The following is a 20,520-nucleotide window of genomic DNA, read 5'->3' as shown; positions in this document are numbered from 1 at the left end:
ATGAGGTCTACATTAGTGACTTGGGGGCTACTGAAACGTACTATAGAGGCTAAACTACACTTTGTTGATCGCACAACTAAAATGTGAAAGACTAACATATATTTTACTGTTTCCCTCTAACTCCCTTTGTAAGGAAGTTAAATGGAGGGGAGAGAATACAGCGCTAAATATAATGCCACAAAAGCATGCTTTTCGGAGTTAAGAAACTATAGTGGAACACAGCATGTTGGCATCTTTAAGTGAAGTCCTGGAGATTCCTGTATAGAGGCAACCTAAATTATGTTATTAAGCACTTAACTGGAATCACTAGGCTTGGGAAAACTGTCAAAGGTCCCAAGGGAAGAACATTTAAACAACAAAAGAGCACCAGAAAGATGGATGTTCCTCAAAGCAACAATATTTTTTTTTATTAGTTTCTTCTTTATAACAAAGTGAATCAGTCATACATATACATCTGTTCCCACATCCCTTCCCTCTTGCGTCTCCCTCCCTCCCACCCTCCCTATCCCACCCCTCCAGGCGGTCACAAAGCACCGAGCTGATCTCCCTGAAAGCAACAATATTAAAGCCTCAAGAAAAGACTATACTGATATAGAATAAAGATACTTAGAAAGAAAAAACTTAATTGGCTGAACCAAGTGCTGCATAATGACCCAAAACACAAATGGGAATTCAACACAAAGTGGAAACTAGGCCAGCTTTCTAAAAGAAGCACAAAGATTTTATTTATTTATTTAAAATTTTATTTTGTCTACTTCCAAAAAGAATCTGAAAGTTTGAGGATTCTCTAAGTTACAAAGAAACAACAGTTACACACAGGGGAAAAAACAAAACAAAACCAAAAAACCAGAAAAAGCACAAGTGAGAACTTAAGTCAGAGCTGGTAAGAAACATGGAATCCCTTCCATGAACAAGAAGGAAAGTAACACTAAAGACTTACAGTCTCTTATATACATCAGTTAATTAAATAAAGTAGATGTTCTGAAATCCACAACTGCTGGCAAGGTCCTCAGCAAGACACTCAAACAAAAGACTTTGCTACCACTGATGAAGGGTAAGAAACTTTTTTCTGGGCCTCAGGAACTGGACCTGCCATTCCCCAATTTACTGTACTTATTTCCCCATAAGTCTTCAGCCAGCAATACACACATGTCAATTAACAACTATTTATGGGTCAACTGCCTACCAATTACTCAGCCCACTGCTAGGTGCTGTGTGGGAGCCAAGTGAAATATAAAACAAGGTCCTTGTTCACAGAGAGCTTGCAATAAAGTTGACTCAACTTATTTCAACTGGAATGACTGAAAACAGAAGTCTTAGAAGGACTCAATACACAAGAGCAAGAAGAGGGAAAGGAAGAAGAGAGAAGGGAAAAAAACAGATTGATCCCAGTGAGTGGAAAGGAAAAGGGAAGGACTGGAGTTGGTAAATGCAAGTTAGGTACAATTTCAACAGGTAAGGGTGAAAAGGGAGGGAGAGTGCTCTGGAATCATGTATGTGCACAGGCAGTTAGCACTGGACCCATTGGAAAGGCACTGGAAAGCCCTCCAGTAAGTTGCTGCCATCATTATTATGGACACTGGGCTGGCTAGGGTGGGTCTCCAAAAATACCCATGTAAGAGGAAATGTGGAACACTAGGCTGCCTAGGTTAGGGAGGCCAGAAAATGAGCAGAGGAATTTAACCTGCTTTGAGGGAGGAGCTTCTGAAATACAGCACAATTAAAGCAGAGCTACTCCAGTGACAGATGGCATGGTCTAATAGAGAAAAGTGACTAGCAATGGGAAGGAAGAACAAGCATCCTATATATATTGTCTAATAATAAATAAAGCTCCATAGGAGCAGAAGTTGGACACACATCTGCTTAGATTTCTATATCCCAATACCCAAGAAAGAAAAGCCATCCTAATACTTGATCAAGGGTCCTCCATTCCAGTTCTCCTAACAATTCTGCACTCTCCTTTGGGCACATCTATCTCATAGTCTGAGACATCTCTCATATGGCCTGGCTCAATGCAACCTTATCTGCTTAAAGTCTGTTTTGTTTTTACTGTTGCTATTGATAATCCCTATCTCCAGAATATAATCTTTACTTCTGTCTTGATTTCTGGGCTCTGCTGGAACCAGAGAGCTGGGAAGGACCTTGGAGAGAGCCCTATTCATTGCTTTCAGCAAACAGAAGTTCATTACTTTATCTATCACGTACTCTTGTCGAATGACCAAATGACCTTAGTCCAATCCCTCCCTTTTTTAACAGAGGAAACTGAGGTCCTGAGAGGCTGAGTTGCTCTTTGATCCGAGTCAGCTTTAACCCCATGGCTATTTAGTATCTCACAAACAACCAGAATCAGGTGAAATAACAGGCACTCTCAACATAATTAGAGCAAAGATCACACACTCAGAGACAAGAAATGGGGCATTTGCTACACACAAAAAGATGATTTAAAATGTAACATATCTAAGGAATCAGCTAAGTTAAAAGAGAACCACTAGCAATTATTTCTGAGAATGCAAGGAGGATTGGTGAGGTTAGAAAAGGGTGACTGTAGCTTTTAGCAGGCCCACATTGCTCAAGTTCAAAAGCAGCTGTCATTTGGTTTCTTCTCTTACACTGCGGGCCTGAAAGGCAGCAATATATAGTGTAAGGGATGGAGATTTTTGTATTTGATACTCCTGGGTTCATGGTAGTACCTTTTTATATGTATTATCATTGTTGTTTCTAATATTATTATCATCACTATCATCATCATTCCATCCCAAATGCTAGTCTACTACTGTTCCAATCTTTGAGATTTGTAGCAATACCTGAACGGCCTGTGTGCTTTCCTAAGGTACGTTCTGGTCACTGGGAAATCCAGGTAGCCAGAACAGCTCTGAAGAGTTTCAGATTCTAAGAGTCACCTTTGGGGATTTGGGAAGCTGTCTACCGAGCTCTATGGTACATATCAAGTAGGGATAATACCTTGCTATATTCGGGGATTTACACCTCATCCTTCCATTTACCTTTGTTTTACAGATGAAGACTAAGGCTCAGGGATGTTAAATGGCTTGTTAAGGGCCACAGAGCTAACAAGGGGCATAACTCAGCCCACGTCTCAATCCTCAAGCCATAGTTCTTTTCTCTATAATATGAAGGCCTCACTGGAGGCCAAGACTTAGCTACCACTTCTGCAGATTATTCTCCCTTCCAAGAGCTCAGCAGCCATTAAGAAGTACAGCCGTCAACTCTTGGTTACTTTACAAGTACACTTACAGTCTCACCCTGAGGGGAACTGTTTAGTGAGCCAACCACATCCACTGGCCCATCGACTCAGGAGACTGTACTTCTCTCAATTACCAATTCATGTCTCGTGAACAGAATTAGCTGTAATGGTATCCTGCTCTCTCTTTTCATATTCTATTAAGGATATTATTTATCAAATAATCACAAATAAGAGCTACTAATAAGCACATTTTACATGTCACCCCCTTTAATACTAATAACCCAGCAAGATAGTTAAACCCAATTTATAATTAAGTCCCAATAGTGGAGAGGTTAAGGAACAGGCCCAAGATCACATACAAAATCAGTAGAGGAACTGAGATTTTAATCCAGTCTAACTGAGTCTTTTAAAGCTCATGCCCTTTTACCCACTAGAACAATTTCTCATACTTTAGTGTGCATAAGAATCACCTGGGGATCTTGTCAAAGAAAAGATTCTGACCCAGAAGGTCTGCAGTGGGATCTGAATTCTGCATTTCTAATAAGCTCTGGGTTGATTCAGATGTTGATAGTCCAAGGAATCCTCTCTGAATAGCAAAGCACTATACAACATTGCCTGTTCTCAAATCACAATTTTTCACATCTAATTATTATCAAATATGCTTTAAGCAACCCTTCACCTCTAAAAAGTTCCAAGTCATCCTCAAAACCTTCCCTTTTGCACCTGCCCTTGCTCCAGTCAGAACAGCTTTAAGAATAAAACCTACAAAATACGGAAGATTCTAATAACCAGGCCTTAGGTGAATAGCTCTGTGGCCTGGCACCAACCAAAACTCCTTTAGAATGCATTCCAGCAACCCGGACTTCCAGGGCTAGACAAGCTTCCCTGGCTGCTGCCAAAGTAAATGGAGGTCAAACTGTTCCTGATCTAGAGTAAAGTGGTCACCTGAACCTGGTTAAGCCTTGGCAGGTCCTAGGATGGTACAGCCAATCAATAAATGTATGCTGAACTGGACACAGTGAAGAGATCTGGGCTCATGACACTATATATGACCTACTGTGACATTTCCATTCTAACTACTATGCCCATCTGTCTTCCCCCACAGAACAGGACAACTCTGCTTGTCTTCCATAGCCTTCCATACCCAGATCCCCTAAAAGCCGTATCGAACAGCATTTCAAGGCCTATATTCTCTTTTGTGGTATAAAGTCTAAATAAAGATGTGCTGCCTTGACAGCTGGTAAAATCAAGAAGGCCTCAAATGTCCTAACCACAAATTCCAGTACCCATTCCGCTCCCGTGGACAAGGTCCCCTAGCCAAACAATCCTCCTTATCAGAGGGGCCAGGAACTGTTCCTATTTATTCCTGGGTAGTGGGTTTCAGTTCCCTGCCAGCCCCCAAAATTATTCAAACAAGCCAATCGCATCCTCTGGCATAAACCAGAAAGCACCCACCTTCTTGATACTACAAGCCTGCCTCCCACAGCCCCTGGCTGTTAACTCTGCTCCTGAGTACACCTTCTGTGTCCTCCTCTGGGGCTGTGAGTATAACCCGCTTTCAGTCTCATCTGCCAGTGTCCAGTGTTGTGTGCTTAGCCATCCCCACAACCTTAGGGTAGGAATCCCTCCCTCATCAACGAGGTGAAGAGGAGGTGATTAAAACATCGTTTTTTGCCCAATCCACTGATCTCTGCTCTTTTTCCTATCCTTGAATCTCCTGAATGCCTTTAGTAAGGTCATTAACTACTCTATGATGGTAATGATGTCCAGCATTTGTTCTAAGCTCTGTCCATACATTTTCCCACTTAATTCCCCAAACATCCCTATGAGGTAGACACCATTATTATCCCTAATACACAGATAAGGAAACTAATGTCCAACAAGGTTATGCAACTTGCCCAAGACCATACAGGTATTGAGTGAGAGCAAAGCTCAAATGCAGATCTACCTGGCTCCCTGTTCTTAATTACTACCTTAGTCTTGAGAGGATTTCGGGGCTCAGTGCTATCATTCCTCAACTCCTCTCACAGACAGAGATGTGTGGCTAGATGCCCTGACAGGATCACCTGCATTTGAGATGCCATGGAAATGCATATCTGGGAAACAGTGCTATTGGAACAGGCCAGCTGGCTTGCCAGGAAGAGACTGGCAAGAGACTTTCCTCGACGGCTTAAACTTAATTTACTAAAGGTCTAGTCTGGTTATCAACCTCATAGATACAAACACCCTATCCTGTAAAAGTCTCAAAATTAATCAGACTTGGGGAGTTTGGATAGTACTGTCTAAACTTATTGTATAAGAGAAGAAATATAAATCAGAAAGTCAATTTATTAGTTCATTTATTAGTGAAATATGCCTACTCTCTGCAGTCATCTGTGAAAAAATTCCAGCAGCAAGGTCAAGTATAATCAGAAAGCCTTTTAGGAATCACAGAAGAGACTACATCTCTCAACATTCAGTGGTGGCCTGGTGCATCTATTTTTGTCATGGAAGTAAATGCTTGGGCCCCAGACTGGGCAGGTAGAGTTTGAGGGTCAATGTCCACTGCATGGGCACTGCCAACTGACATTCTGTCTCGTCCCTTCCAATACCAAGTTCCTGGACTCTTCTGCGGCTCCAGCCTCTCTTCTGATACAGTTAAACTTAGCTTTGTCTTTGAGGTGACCTTGTGCACTTCACTAATAGCACTGACCACATGCTAATTTTTCAGTCTCTCAGAATGTAAGGAGTGCCCTCTGGTTGCTCCCGCCCTCAGGCTTTTCTTCCCGTGCTCCAAACCTCTATCCATAGCAGATCAGAACTATTCCTCCTTCAAGGAGCCTAAGCCCAATGAAGCGATCAACTCCGAACTTATCCACCTTCTAACTTCCATCTGGGTCATCTGCCTGACACCATGGTACCAGATTCAGTCCTTACTCCTTTTCCCTTGGTCCGCTCACTTCCTCCTTCCTTCCTCCCATGCACTTCTTTCACCTATTACTCTGCATTCCTTCAGGTCACTCTGCCACAGATCACTAAAACTTAAAAAAAAAAATTATTTATCAATCACAAACATGAATGATTCCTGATCAGAAGGATAATAAAAATCCGAGAATTTTGCAACTAGAATTATCTGTAGAGACTATGTAATTCAGCCCACTCATCTTCCAGATGAAGAAGCTGATAGAAATTCAGTGACATGGCAAGTCACATATCTAGGCAATGGTAGGGCCAGACCCAGGACCCAGGTTTCTGGCCTTTCAAGCTAGCACCTGAACCAAAGTACCAAACTCCTAAGTATATACAACAGGCCGTCAGTAGGGAGGGCTTCCTATGTACCTGACAGACTGGCAGCCACTAGCACCAGGCGTGTTATATAGTTTACTATCTTTTTCTTTGAATGTTGATTAAATATCAGTCATTGATAGATCTTTCAATGAGAAAATATTTATCCTCAAGCCATAAAACTGCCCAAAAGTATCTTAGGGAATATATATGATGGCAAATTTCCCAATCCACTGTCATTAGTAGAACTGTAAGGGAGGTTTGTGACTTAACAAAAACAACAAAAACAAGGGAATTCCCTGGCGGCCCAGTGGTTAAGATTTCACCTTCCAGGGCAGGGGGTATGGTTTGATCCCTGGTTGGGGAGCTAAGATCCCACATGCCTCCCAGCCAAAAAACCAAAACACAAAACAGAAGCAATATTGTAACAAACTCAATAAAGACTTTAAAAATGGTCCACATCAAAAAAAAAAAAAAAAACAATTTAAGTAACTATTTAAGATATTTAAAAGATAATATATTCACGAGTAACTTAACTGAGGTCAGGATGGGGAAGGCCTTTCTATGCATAAAGAAAACAATAAATTTACAAGTGATCAATAGATTTGACTATATATAAATGAAAACTTCCCAAAAAACCACCACTAACAAAATTAAAAGATAAATGATAAACCAGTGAACACTTCATGTCATATGAAGTGAAAAATAAGCAGTTAATATTAGAATAGAAAGATGATACAAAAATAAAAAAAAAAATTAACATTTAAATTTTTTAATGGACAAAGAAAAACAGATAATTCATAAAAGAAATAAACAGTCAATAATCCAATAAAAAGTTCACCCTGATGAATAAAGAAATGCAAATCAAAACATTAATACTATTTAGGGGCAAGCAAATTGGAAAAGTTTTCAATGACAATATTTCATTGGGAAACAGTGGTTTTAGACCATGGATTCTGATTTAGCAGACTTTGGTTTGAAGCCTAACTTGGACATTTACTCAGTGACCCTGGGCAGGTCACTTTAATCACCGTGAGCCTTAACGTCTTTACAGTTTTGGTGTGAAGATGAAATGAGATAATGCATCTTAAATGTTTTAGCAAAGTGCCTGTCAACAGCAAATGCTCAGTAAGTGTTAGCTATTATGATAAAAATAATATTTGCATTAATAAGGCAGGGAAGGGAGCAATGAGGTACCTACACAGTGCTGATGGGAGTGTAAACTGGTAAAAATCATTCAGGGAAGTAATCTAGTAAGTAATCTGCTCATGTAGAGCTATAAAAAATGTCCTTGGAGAGGGACATGAGAATTTGGGGGGATTGAGGAGGATATACTTTACGTGCACTGTTTGAATGTTTTACCAGGATGTGTTTTACAGAATATATCTGTAATATATATCAGTTGTATAATTACAAATTAAAAAAAGAATGAGACTCCTATGATATTAGAAGAAAAAAAATTGTTAATGTTTATTCCTTTAGACCCACTTCTAAGTATCTATCTATAAAGAGATAATAATTAGAGATATAATAAAATATTTATGTACACTGTATTCAGAGCAATAGATTTTTTAATGGTAAAAAACTGGAAACTTAGATGTATGAGATTTTTAAAGTAAACATGGTATATGGACATATTATAGAATATCATGTAACCATTAAAAATCAGGCTCTCTATATGGTACCTACAGCACAAGTAACCAAAGGAAAAAAAATAAATTGGACTTCATCAAATTTAAAAACTTCTGTGTATCAAAGGACACTATCATGAAAGTAAAAAGACAATCCACAAAATGGGTACAAATATTCACAAATCATATATCTGATAAGGGTCTGGTATCCAGAATATATAAACACAGTGTATCAGAATAAGGTATTCCGAACTCTTACAACTCAAAAATAAAAGGACAAATATGCCCATTTTAAAATGGGCAAAGGATCTGCACAGATATCTCTCCAAAGAAGATATAAAAAATGGCAAATAAGCACATGAAAAATGCTCAACATCAGTAGTCACTGGGGAAATGCAGGTCAAAACCACAATGAGATACCACTCCACACCTACTAGGATGCTATAATAAAACAAACAAACAAACAAAAAATACAAGCATTGCTGAGGATGTGGAGACACTGGAAATCCTATACGTCGCTGGTGGGAATGTAAAATGGTAGCCTCACTGTGAAAAATAGTTTGTCAGTTCCTCAAAAAGTTAAATACAGATGCAGCAATTCCACTCCTAGGTATATACCCAAGAGAAATGAAAACATATGTCTACACAAAAACTTGTACACTAATGTTCACTGCAGCATTATACATAACAGCCAAAAAGTGGAAACAACTCAAGCATCCATCAACTGATAAATGGACAAACAAAATTGTGTTTATCCATACAATGGAATATTATTCAGTCATAAAAAGGAATGAAATAATGATAGTGCTACAAACACGGGTAAACCTTGAAAACATGCTAAGTTAAAGAAGCCAGACACAAAAGGCCACATAGGGTATGATCCCCTTTATATAAAATGTCTAGAATAGGCAAATCCATAGAGACAGAAAGATTAGTGATTGCTAGAGGTTGGGAGGAGGACTGGGGAGTGAATGCTAATGAGTATGGGGTATTTTTCTGGAGTGATGAAAATGATCTAGAATTAGAAAGTGGTGATAGTTACACAGACTTTGAATTGTATACTTTAAAACAGTAAATTGTATAGTATGTGAATTATATCTAAATAAAAAAATTTTAATTAGGCTCTTGAAGATTTTTAACAATGTGGTGAAATGCTCTCAACATACTAAAAGGAAAAAAAAACAGGATGCAACTGTATATATAATTCCAACTTGGTTTAAAAATATATGTACATGCATACATACATTTGCATTGAAAAAGACAGAAAATATATTAAAATGCTAATGGTGGTTATCCCTAGGTAGTATCACTATGGGGGACTTATTTTCTTCTTCATATATTTCAAATTTTTTCTACAGTAAACATGCATTATTTTTATAACCTGCAAATTAAAAAACCCAGGTAGGTTTGTTTGGCTTCAAAGCTAGTGTCATTTCCAACATACTATATACTCATAAGACATTTATTTAGCTCCTACCATGTACCAAGCAAAGTTAAATAAGATATAATCTCTGCCCACAAGGAATTTACTTAACTCTAGGGTGGGGTCTGATCCCAAGTCCATGGACTGGGAAGGGGAAGAGGCATCTATAATGCTCTTTAAATTACTGGACACACCGTGTTATTCAACTGCACACTTTCTGGGAGACAGGTCATGAGCAGCAGTGTAGCTCAGTGGTTAAAGGCCGGAGCTAGAGCCAGACTACCTGAGTGTGAAGCTTAAATGCCCAATTACAAAGTGTGACCTTGGGAAAATCGCCTAAACTCCATGGGGCATAGTTTCCTCATCTACAAAATAGGGGTAATAATAGTACCTCTCTCACTGGGTTGTTGGAAGATTAAATGAATTAACACAGCTAAAGCACCAGCATTATATGCTGGGGACACAGCAAGTGCTCAATAAACTGATTAGCTGCTAGCTGCTAGCTGCCAGCATCAGCGTCAGCGTCATAGTCATGATCAGCACTACCACCACCTCACCACCATATTCTCAAGGAGGTAGAGACAGGAGATTAAGGACCACTAGAAACGTTGATTTTCACGTCTCAAAACTGGCAGCTAGCATCTGATTCTTGATAAGCCTATAATAAGCATTACATTCAACTAATTTCTTTTTCCAGATTCTCTCAATCTCTAATGAAACTCTTCTTTTGAGGTGTTCAAAACAATGAGGCAAAACATCAAACTGTTTGGCATAACAAACTGCTTGTGTCCTCTTATCTTTTGTCTAATTCATAGAAACAAGCAAGTTTTCAAGGCTATTATAATGGAAGGAGGCTTTGAGAGACTTATCTGCCTTTCCCCTGCCTTTCCGGGCCATGCTGCTTTGATCCAGTAGTTCATCAACGATGACTCTTCACAGGCCAAACTGCAAAATCTCCTGAGCAACGTATTCATCTAATGAGTGGCTGGGGATTGTGACTGCGTTACACCTAAGGCCGACTCTTCCATCCTGCAGTCAAGACTCTCAACAAGCAATCATCACTTCAGTGCTTTCACATTCAACCTCTTAGGTGTTACAAAAGACCCTTGGCTTCATCACTGACACTTCTGTCCTGACCTGAAAATGTGGATGAGTTCTGCGTTTTCACCAATCTGATTATGATAATACACTTTTCTTCAGGGGGGAATAAATCTCAACCACACAGTAGCAAATTCCAAAATCAAAGGTACCCATCTAATGTAAAAGTAAAGAGCTCAAGCAACTGAAGAATACCAAAACAGGCCTTGTGACTCCGGAGGCTGTGTGTTTAACAGTAAAGGTTTAGGGCACAGGCTGTAGAGACAGCTCGCCCGCGGGTGAATCACAGCTCTGCCTCTCTTACCAGCTATACAACTTGAGGCAAGTTGCTTAACTCTCTGGGCCTCAGTTTCCTCATATGTAAAATGAGGATAATATTAGTTTTATCTCATGGGGTAGCTGTAAGCATTAATAAGCCTCTGTTAGTGAGTCAATGCACATGAAAGGCATTTCCTATAACATTGTAAATATTCATTAAATGTTAAAAGGAAGCCTAAAAATACACCTGCCAAAATATTTGTTTTTACAGTTTTGGGCTGTGTGATCAGTTCACAGATATACTGTTTTTCATTTTTTAAAATATTTATTTATTTATGGCTGTGTTGGGTCTTCGTTGCTGCACATAGGTTTTCTCTAGTTGCAGCGAGCGGGGACTACTTTTTGCTGCAGTGTGCAGGCTTCTCATTGCAGCGGCTTCTCACTGTGGAGCACGGGCTCTAGGTGCGTGGGCTTCAGCAGTTGTGACACACGGGCTCAGGAGTTCTGGCTCGCAGGCTCCAGAGCACAGGCTCAGTAGTTGTGGCGCACAGGCTTAGCTGCTCTGCAGCATGTGGGATCTTCCGGATCAGGGATCGAACCCGTGTTCCCTGCATTGGCAGGCGGATTCTTAACCACTGACCACCAGGGAAGTCCGATATACTTGTTTTTAATCACTCTGCCTCATCACTTATATAAGTTACATATGTATCTTCTATATACTGTATGTCAAATATTACATAATTTTTAAAAAAGAATTTATAGACAATCACATTGCAAGTTTCACAGCTGAGCCAAGCTAGGAAAGGGAGAGGGTTAAGCCTCTCATAACAGCATGCTGGACTATATAATCTGAGAGATTTCACACAAAGCCTTTAACTCACTGAAATTTAATAGGAGATACAAAGAACTTGTGAAATCACCTGCTCCAACTCCCTCATTTGTAGATGAAGAAACTGAGGCCCCGAGAAGTGTTATAAGATCTTCCAGTTCACTGATAACAGAAATCAGACTCTTCTGTTAACTATGACTCAGATATATATTTTTTAAGTGGAAAGTAATGAGGAAGACATTATGGAAAGGGGGAAAAGAAAGACATAGTTTGGAAGGGTTAAGGTAGCAACCTAACAATGGGAGCTAACATTTTATGAAGATTTATTATATCCCCGACACTGTGACAAGCATTTTGCATAGGTGCGCCTATATAATTTTTGCAAAATCTGGGAGGTAGTTAATATTATTAACTCCACTTTAACTGAGAAAGTGGAGACCTAGAGAGATTAAATGACTTGCCCCAAATCATAAAGCCAGTGAGCAGTAGTCAGTAAATGAACCCATGCTGTCTGACTCTGGAGCCGGAACCTTTACCACTGGATATTGCCCAAGCTTAAGAATTTAGAAAGCAGTGAAGCGCTTGATCCTTGAGTCGTTCTCCTACATTTTTGTTAACTTCTCTGTTCAGAGGCAGTGCAAAGATACACAGTAAATGAAGTAGTTTTTAAGGAAGAACAGATGACCTTGATTTAGAGCCTACTTATTCCCCGCTATATGAGGCACCATACACATTACTCTGGCCCCCTGACTTGTCCAAGGCCATACAGCTGCTAATAGTGCCACTGGGGGATGTGGAGCCCATGCCGTCCCAGCAAATCTCCAAGACCCATTTCCCAGCCTAGTCAGTGGACAGTGTGTGCTTGTCTGTCCAGCAGATCTTTACTGAGCTCAGCCAAATGGCCTTAACTGACTTGAAACTACACAGAGAAATCAGCATACTCCCTGCTCTCAAGGAGTTTATGGCACAGCTGGGAAGGAGAGACCACTTTCAGATTAAAATCCTTCTTTTCTTCTACATTGTAGTTTAAGCAGCAGAAGCACTGAAGAGTCTATGGAGCCCCAACTTCCTGTGAGACTGTCCTATTACCCTACTCAGATCACCCAGCCTTCAGGACACTTCTGTGTATATTTCATACATGAACTCCATTCTCTTCTCCCCTTAGTACTGTAAGCTTTTCCTCTTGCCTTTGAAGAAGTGGGAATTATTTCATCTCTATCTTTCTCCCATCCATCACCAGGGATTATGACAAGAGGGTTAAACTTAAGAAACTAACATCAAAAAAAAAAAGCAAAAGATGATAACTTCTCTATTGTCTTTAACGTTTGGAAAGAGACTATGGGATTCCATAGTATTTGCTCAAAAATGTTCAAAGAAATACATGGAAAACTTCATTTTCTGCCGCCCAGGAAAAAAAAATCCAGAACTCTAGGGACTAATTATTCTGCTGTCTTGGACTTTGACCTTAGAAAGTCTCCCTCTGGTTTAAATCTGACTGGAACTGAGGGCAGTTGACAGCAGAGTACCAGCTATAAGAGCAGCTTGTGTCTAGGTGGCCAAATTTAATGACTGCCAGGGCTTCTGAGCATGATTCAGAAGTTATAGTACCGTACCAAACCTACGGGCTAAATGAATAAGAGCAGCAAGTTTCACTGTTGTTTAAATTTATACGTTCTTACTACTTTCCCAACATCATGCTAGGAGCTGGGTACTCAAAACAGTGACAGGCCTTTAAAAATGAACTAAGATCAGATTGAACTAACAAAACTCTAAGATAAAGAGAAAGCAGAGCAAAAGCAAAGAACATAAGAGAAGCAATAAAGAGGGAGAGAGAGGAGGGTTTACTGTTTGCAAACAGTAGAAGTGAGGGAAATATTTGTGATGTGAATTAGAAGGGAAGACTTATATAATACTACTACCAGTTACAGTTTAGAAGAGTAGCTCTTGACCATCCCCCTTGCTTCTGCTTTTCCCTGGCCAGCTGGAGTTTAAAATTTTAAAAACAGGGGCTTCCCTGGTGGCGCAGTGGTTGTGAGTCCACCTGCCGATGCAGGGGACGCGAGTTCCTGCCCCAGTCCAGGAAGATCCCACATGCCGCAGAGCGGCTGGGCCCGTGAGCCATGTCCACTGAGCCTGCGCGTCTGGAGCCTGTGCTCCGCAACAGGAAAGGCCACAGCAGTGAGAGGCCCGCATACCGCAGAAATAAATAAATAAATAAATAAATAAATAAATAAATAAATAAATAAATAAAATTTTTTTAAACAATCTTAATAAGGAGCTAAAAAGAGTTGGGTTCTACACCTGACTTTAGCTCTGTAACCTTGAGTTACTTAATCTTTCAAAACCTGTTTTCTCAAGTGCAAAATGAGTGAACATGTATATGGGAGCTCATAATGCTATTCTCACTTTTATGTTTGAAATTTCCATAACAATTTTTTAAATGGGGATAATAGTATCTATTGCTTAGTTGCTGTGAGGATTACAAGAAATTGTGTAAAACACTTAGTACAGTGCGTGGCACTTTTTAGGTGTTCATTAAATGCTAACTATTATTATCAACATGGTATTTTTTAAGTTCTGAGATGGGGATAAGGAGGAGAGCAAAATGCTATGTACCAGTGAATTAAGGCTACAGACTGCAGACTGAGGAACAACTGTGCAAGGAAAACCTTCCCAAATATACTCTTATAGGCTTCTCACTCTTTTATTAACTTTTTCCCCTTACTGCTTTATTCATTCCATTCAACAAACATGTACTGACTGCCTACAGTATGCAGGACACAGAGCTAGGTATTGAGAATGGGAAAGAGAGGGAGACAGACAACAGAAGGGGTTTGGAGGGGACAATATAATGGGATGGGCTTTTGGAGGAGGGTATCTATGAACCACCAGAAACCATATGCAAAAATTTTTGAGTACGTGGGTGTATATAACTTCTCTGAGAAGTTCTGGAGGGATTCTTAAAGGAATTATTTATTTTTTAAAAAGTTAAGAATGAAAGTCTAATAAACTGAGCAAGAAGCAAACAAACTTTATATAAGGAAAAACATAAAATACTCTTGGAAAATCACAAAAGTAGCCTTGAGCAAATGGAAAGACAGACCATGATCTTGGATAGAAATATTCAACATCATAAAGATGTCAGTTCTCCCTAAGCTAATTTATAAATTTAGCATAATCTCAATAAAAATACCATCAAGTTGTTTCATCCGGAAATTAGACAAATTTATTACAAAGCTCATATGGCAGAATAAACAAGCAAAACAGCCAGGAAAACTCTGAAAAGGAGCAATATGAAAAAACTAGCCCCTCCAGACAGTAAAACAAATTACAAAGCCTCTAAAATTAAGATAGTTTTGTAATGGCATATGAATTGACAATCAATGGAACAAAACAGAAAATCCAGTAGGAAACCCAAATGCACATAAGAGTTTAGTATCTGCTAAAGACAGCATCTCAAATCAGTGGAGAAAAGATAAGAGCTTTTAATAAGTAGTGCTGGGACACCTGGCTGGCCACTAGAAAAAAGATAAAATTGGATCCTTCCTCAAACCAAATGCCAAGATAAATTCCAAATGGATCAGAGTCTTAGATACTAAAAAAAAAAAAAGAAAAAAAAAAGTGAAACCATATAGGTACTAGAAGAAAACACTAATGAATTCCTCATAAATTGAGAGTGGCGCAAACTTCCTAACTCTGACTCAAAATCTAAAGTAATACACTGAAAGACTGATCATTATGACTATGTAAAGATGTAAATTTCTGTACAGCAATAACACTACATATGTAAAGTCAGACACGTGACAAACTGGAAAAAATATTTTTGAAACTTATACCACAGACATTGGGCAGATATTCTGTAACTCATAAAAGGAGAAAATAAAATTAAACTATACTGAAATATTATTTCTTACCTAACAGACTGACAAAACCCCAAAACTCTGGCAGCAAGACTCAAGAGAAACAGAAAAGAAGGGTCAGGCATGAAATAAAAACTTCTATGAATACACCTTGCTGTACAGTTTTGATTTTGGAACCATGTAAATGGTTTTCATAGTTAAAAAAACAAAATTAGATTTTTAAAATCAATTCTTAAGTTTTAAAACAAATGGGTCTGTTTATCAAGTTGGTGGCATAACCACATAGAGAAAATAATTACATGAAGTGACTTTGGGACAATGTTTGACTATACAACTCAAATAGCATATATTCTAAGGACAAAAGGAACCACATAGAAAACTAAAACAACATTCAGTAATCTAATGGTCAGGACAGACAGCAGCATTGCTACTTGCCTGGTTAATAACATGGCCAGGGAAATCCAGAGAGAAGGAACAGCCCGGAAGCCCCAGAGCATGGCCCACGGTCCAGGAAGGGTGAAGTTCCATGTTGCCCATGGAGTGTTAATGACTGACGCTCAAGTAGAAGGGTAAGAGGGGAGTGGAGAAAGCGCTAAGAGTTGAGGCTTGAGGTGGGCACAGCCAGGGCTTGAGGGCAGCCCAAGCCATGCCAAGGAACCACACAGAGGGCAGGCAAGCCATCTTGGAGTTTTAGCCTGGAGAGTACCGTGTTCCCATCTGTGCTTTATAAAGATCACTGGCAACAGTGTACAAAATAGATTGGATCGGAACAAAGGTGGAAAGCTGGCTGGCCAGCTACAGACTGCTGCCGCAGTAATCCAAGACAAGAGATTACAGCGGCTTTAGCCAAAAGAGAAAGGGGACATCAACAGGCTTGCAGTCTAAAAAATGTGTGCCATTTGTGGGTGGGGAGTGGAAGGAGGTGGAGAGTTGAGAGAAGGGGAAGAACACTGGATGACTCCCGGGTTTCTGCCTCTGGCAGCTCCGTGGTGCCATCCACTGAGACCAGGAACCCAAGAGAAGTACCAGATGGAAGAAAACTGCTAAGTTCACTGCTGCCAGAGCCCCTCGTGGGGGCAGGGAGCTAAGGGAGTCAAGAAGGAAGACCCAACTGTCAGGCCACAGTCCTAGAAAGTTGAGAAACAGATGAAACTGCAGAGTTAGATTACCTCTTGTAAGATTTTCTCAAAGTCAAAAATAGAATCATATACTGTTCATTTTTGTTTTTTATATTAAAAAAAGTCAAGTAACCAGTATTTGGAGCCTCAAAAGCTATTATTCACACTTATAATCCTTTGTTTCTAACCTCCCTCAACCTAGTTGGGCCCTTTCCTTCATAAAACATGCCCTATTGTATGTCCCAAAACCAGATTCTAGAGCTTATAGCAGAAGTCACTCATGCAAACACCTTCAGGGGTCAGACAGATGTAAAATCTCTCATGTTTAAATGTAAGCAACTAATTGGTAAACACAACACGGGCCAAACTCTGGCCTAAGCCATTTTCTATTGAGGTCCCATTTTTACAAAATATCCTAACATAAAGATTTAAAAGATATTTCCTTCCTTTTTTTTTTTTCCTTTCGGGTACTAATAAAACCAGAAATTACATCACAAACTGACTTTTTCAGAGGTCCTAATATTAGACAAGTTCTGAGGTAAGTTTGGTTTCAAAATAGCAGCTCTACTGTCACATATACAGAGGGTCTCCAGGACAAATGCAGGGGAAGCATCCTTGCCTCCTGTCTCTGCTTCCTTGAATCTATCCCTCTCCTCCTCTCTCCCTTTTAACCCTACTTTCCTAACCCTGAGGAACTGACTCCACCTGCAAAAAGTTGATGCCTAGAGCCAAAGTACTGAGCTTCTACTACTCTTCCTTTCACCTGTCAGAAGAAACAAATACGTTCATCTGCTAACCAGGTTGTCAAGACAACACGTCCCCATTTCACCAGTCTCATGTAAAATAATGACAATGATCTCTAAGGTATCCCTGAAGCACCTCACTGGGTGAATGTCCATGTTATACACAAACATTCAACTATGTTTGGCCAGTTTAGACAGGAAACAAAGCAAGAAAATATACTTTTACATCTTTGAGGTCATGGTCCCAGAACAACAGAAAGTACTAGTTTTAGGGGGATTCTCCTCACTGTTTCGGGTCAGTGGTGTTACATATTCATTGTTGGCTCAGTACCTTTTGAAGGGTCAAGGACCCCTCTGAGACCTGACTACAGGTCATACCTCATTTTATTGTGCTTTGAAGATAGTGCACAATTTTTACAAATTAAAGGTTTGTGGCAACCATGTGTTGTCAGATGATGGTTAGCATTTTTTAGCAATAAAGTATTTTCTACGTGACTCGCTTTATTACAATATTCACTTTACTGCAGTGGTCTGGAACTGAACCTGCCACATCTCCAAGCTATGCCTGTAATGGGCTCTCTTCCCAGAAAAAAAAAATGGCATTCACACAAATCTGCAGGCAAATTCAAAGGATTCATGGATCCCTTGCAACTTGACCATTTACCCCAGATTAACAAGCTAATGTGGATCAGCAATAACATGTTTACTTTATCTATGGAAGAAATGAAATACTTGATGTCATGATTTTGAGGATATGGAGTTAAATAACAACATTAGGGAAATGTAAGGAAAGATAGCTTTCTTTCCCTACCTTTCTCTCCCTTGAGAGCTGTAGGAGTCTTACAACTGCACACTCTCTGCGAATGAAATACCGCACCCTCTGCATGACTTAAAGTGACAACCTCATCTCTGAATTTAAATGCCCTTAATATTTAATTATTTCCTCTATAGGTTATAGCTTGCTTTCTCCACATTATCAAGATGATGGCTTTAGAAGGCAGGCTATTGGAGATCCAGAAAACAATATATCCCAATTCAGTTTCCTTGTGAAGATCAAAGAGCTCACTCTCTTGAAGAGTTGAAAGAGGCTGAAGGGTCACCGCTTCCCCCCAGGGTGCTGGTACAGGCAGTACTCCAGAAGGGTAATGTAAATACTCAGTATGAGGCAACAGGGCATACCAATTTGTTTTTCAATCTGTTTTATTTCAGCTCAAAGCACCTTTGCAGATAGATAGTCCAGGAAAATAAGCCACATTTTGGTTATACTCAGTCTTCCTCAATCTCCAAAAGCAGGTGAGTATTGCCAAAGTGTGGCTTGTTTCCCTGCGCTGCCTGTCTGCAATGATGCTTTGAACTGAAATAAAATAGACTGAAAAACAAATTGGTATGCCCTGGCTCTTCCTGCAGTTTTATATTATCCTTCAAAGCTAGTGTTACCACCTACTCTTTACTGGAATCCAACAGACCCAAATCACAGAGTAAAACTGCAATACTTTAAATGTGAAGGTCCCACCCAAACCTAAAATAGCAATTTAATTCAGGGCTTGTTGGTTAACATTGCATTAACATGCCACTCTCCGTCCAGTTCCTTGCTCCATTTGCTGGGCTGGATTACATCTTCTGATGACACGTGCAATATGGTTACTGGATACAGTTTAAAACAAAACTTGACATTGCTGATCTTCCTATATGGTTTGCTCAATTTATTACTGCCTCTGTAATTTTTCATGTTCATGAGCCCAAACATCATTTATTTTTACCTATTCAAAAAGTCTACCGGCTTTAAAGCATTCAACATTCTGCTTAAAGTATGCAACATTATTTTGAAAACTTTTAGAGGAAACCCCAAATCATTTGCAAACAAATTCTAAAATTACTACCAACTAGAAGAAGCCTATCATTTTCTTAGAATGAAGGAATGCAAATAGTTTCAAGCTTAAAACACTAAAATGATGAAAAACGCTCTCCACAGACAGTTGTATAATTTTGTTTAAAAAATTAAATCCTATTTGGAAAAGATCCTCTCTTAACAAAACATTAAGAAAAAAAATAAGATCTGTTCTCCTCCCCCCAAAGACAGAAACACACACACACATACCCATGCACACACACCCCCCACACACACATGCTCATCTGTAACATACTTCTGAATTTTTGTCATTATTTATCACTTTAAGTAAGTTTCCATTTGGGGTCAAATTTGGTTAGTTTTCTCTAATTGGAATTCAGCAATATGTGTGTAACAAAAAGAAAACACACAAGAATCCTTTGAGAAGGTACCATTATCCACATTTGACAAATTAGACAATAACCTGTAACTGGCCCAAGAGCATGCAGCTCTATCAGCAGTAAAGCTGGGTACAGGGCTGGGACTCAGAGCACAAGACTGTGAATCACAACACATTCACTGGCTTCTTCCAGTTCTGTAACTCTCCAAGTTCTTGCCATCTCACAGTCTCTGAACCTACTGAAAAGTTCTTCCTCTCCAATTCTCTCCCCTTTCCCTTCCTTTGGACTGGATCCTTGTCACTCAACAAGTTTCAGCTTAAACTACCCAGAAGAGAGGTCTTTGGGGACTATCCTGGTAATAATAGGTGGTCTCCCAGGTCAACACTGTTTTGTTTGCTTTATAGCAGTTGCCACAATCTGGAGTAACTTTGTTACCTCTTTACCGTGTTAAGACACTCGGTTTTGGGTCCATGTTTCACCCTGATAATCATAGCCACAGTGGTGCCTGGTAAATAGCAGACACTCAAATATTTGTTCAGTGAATAGCCCGGCTTTATTTACTATTTACCAAATACCAGGTTGTGGGCACTGGCTAGCAGCTGATACAAGAAGAGGTGAAGTGTGGTCCCTGCCCTTCAAGACCTCCCAAGTTAGTAGGAAAGATAACAAACAGATGGAATAATTCAGGGTGGTCAGTGTGATCAGTTTAGGTTCAGATCGCAGCTCCCTTATGCATTAGCTATGTAACCTTGGTCATCTCTCCTGACTCTGTTTCCTCATCTTTAAAATGGGAATATTAATACTACCTATGTCATAGTGTTGGTATGAGGATTAAAAGATAAACCATGGAAATAACGCACATAGT

The 20,520-nt window shown here is 39.6% G+C and overlaps 1 protein-coding gene across 3 annotated transcripts in view; it reads right to left on the bottom strand.

Annotated features, from left to right (window-relative positions):
* Positions 1-20,520, bottom strand: part of ZBTB40 (zinc finger and BTB domain containing 40) — an 81,356-nt gene that overhangs the window by 58,047 nt on the left and 2,789 nt on the right. The window lies entirely within an intron of this gene.

Source organism: Mesoplodon mirus, assembly GCF_964341445.2.
Source record: "Mesoplodon mirus genome assembly, chromosome: 3".
Taxonomy (NCBI): domain Eukaryota; kingdom Metazoa; phylum Chordata; class Mammalia; order Artiodactyla; family Ziphiidae; genus Mesoplodon; species Mesoplodon mirus.
Note: the sequence above shows the minus strand (reverse complement) of the source record. Positions and strands in the feature narration are given on the sequence as shown.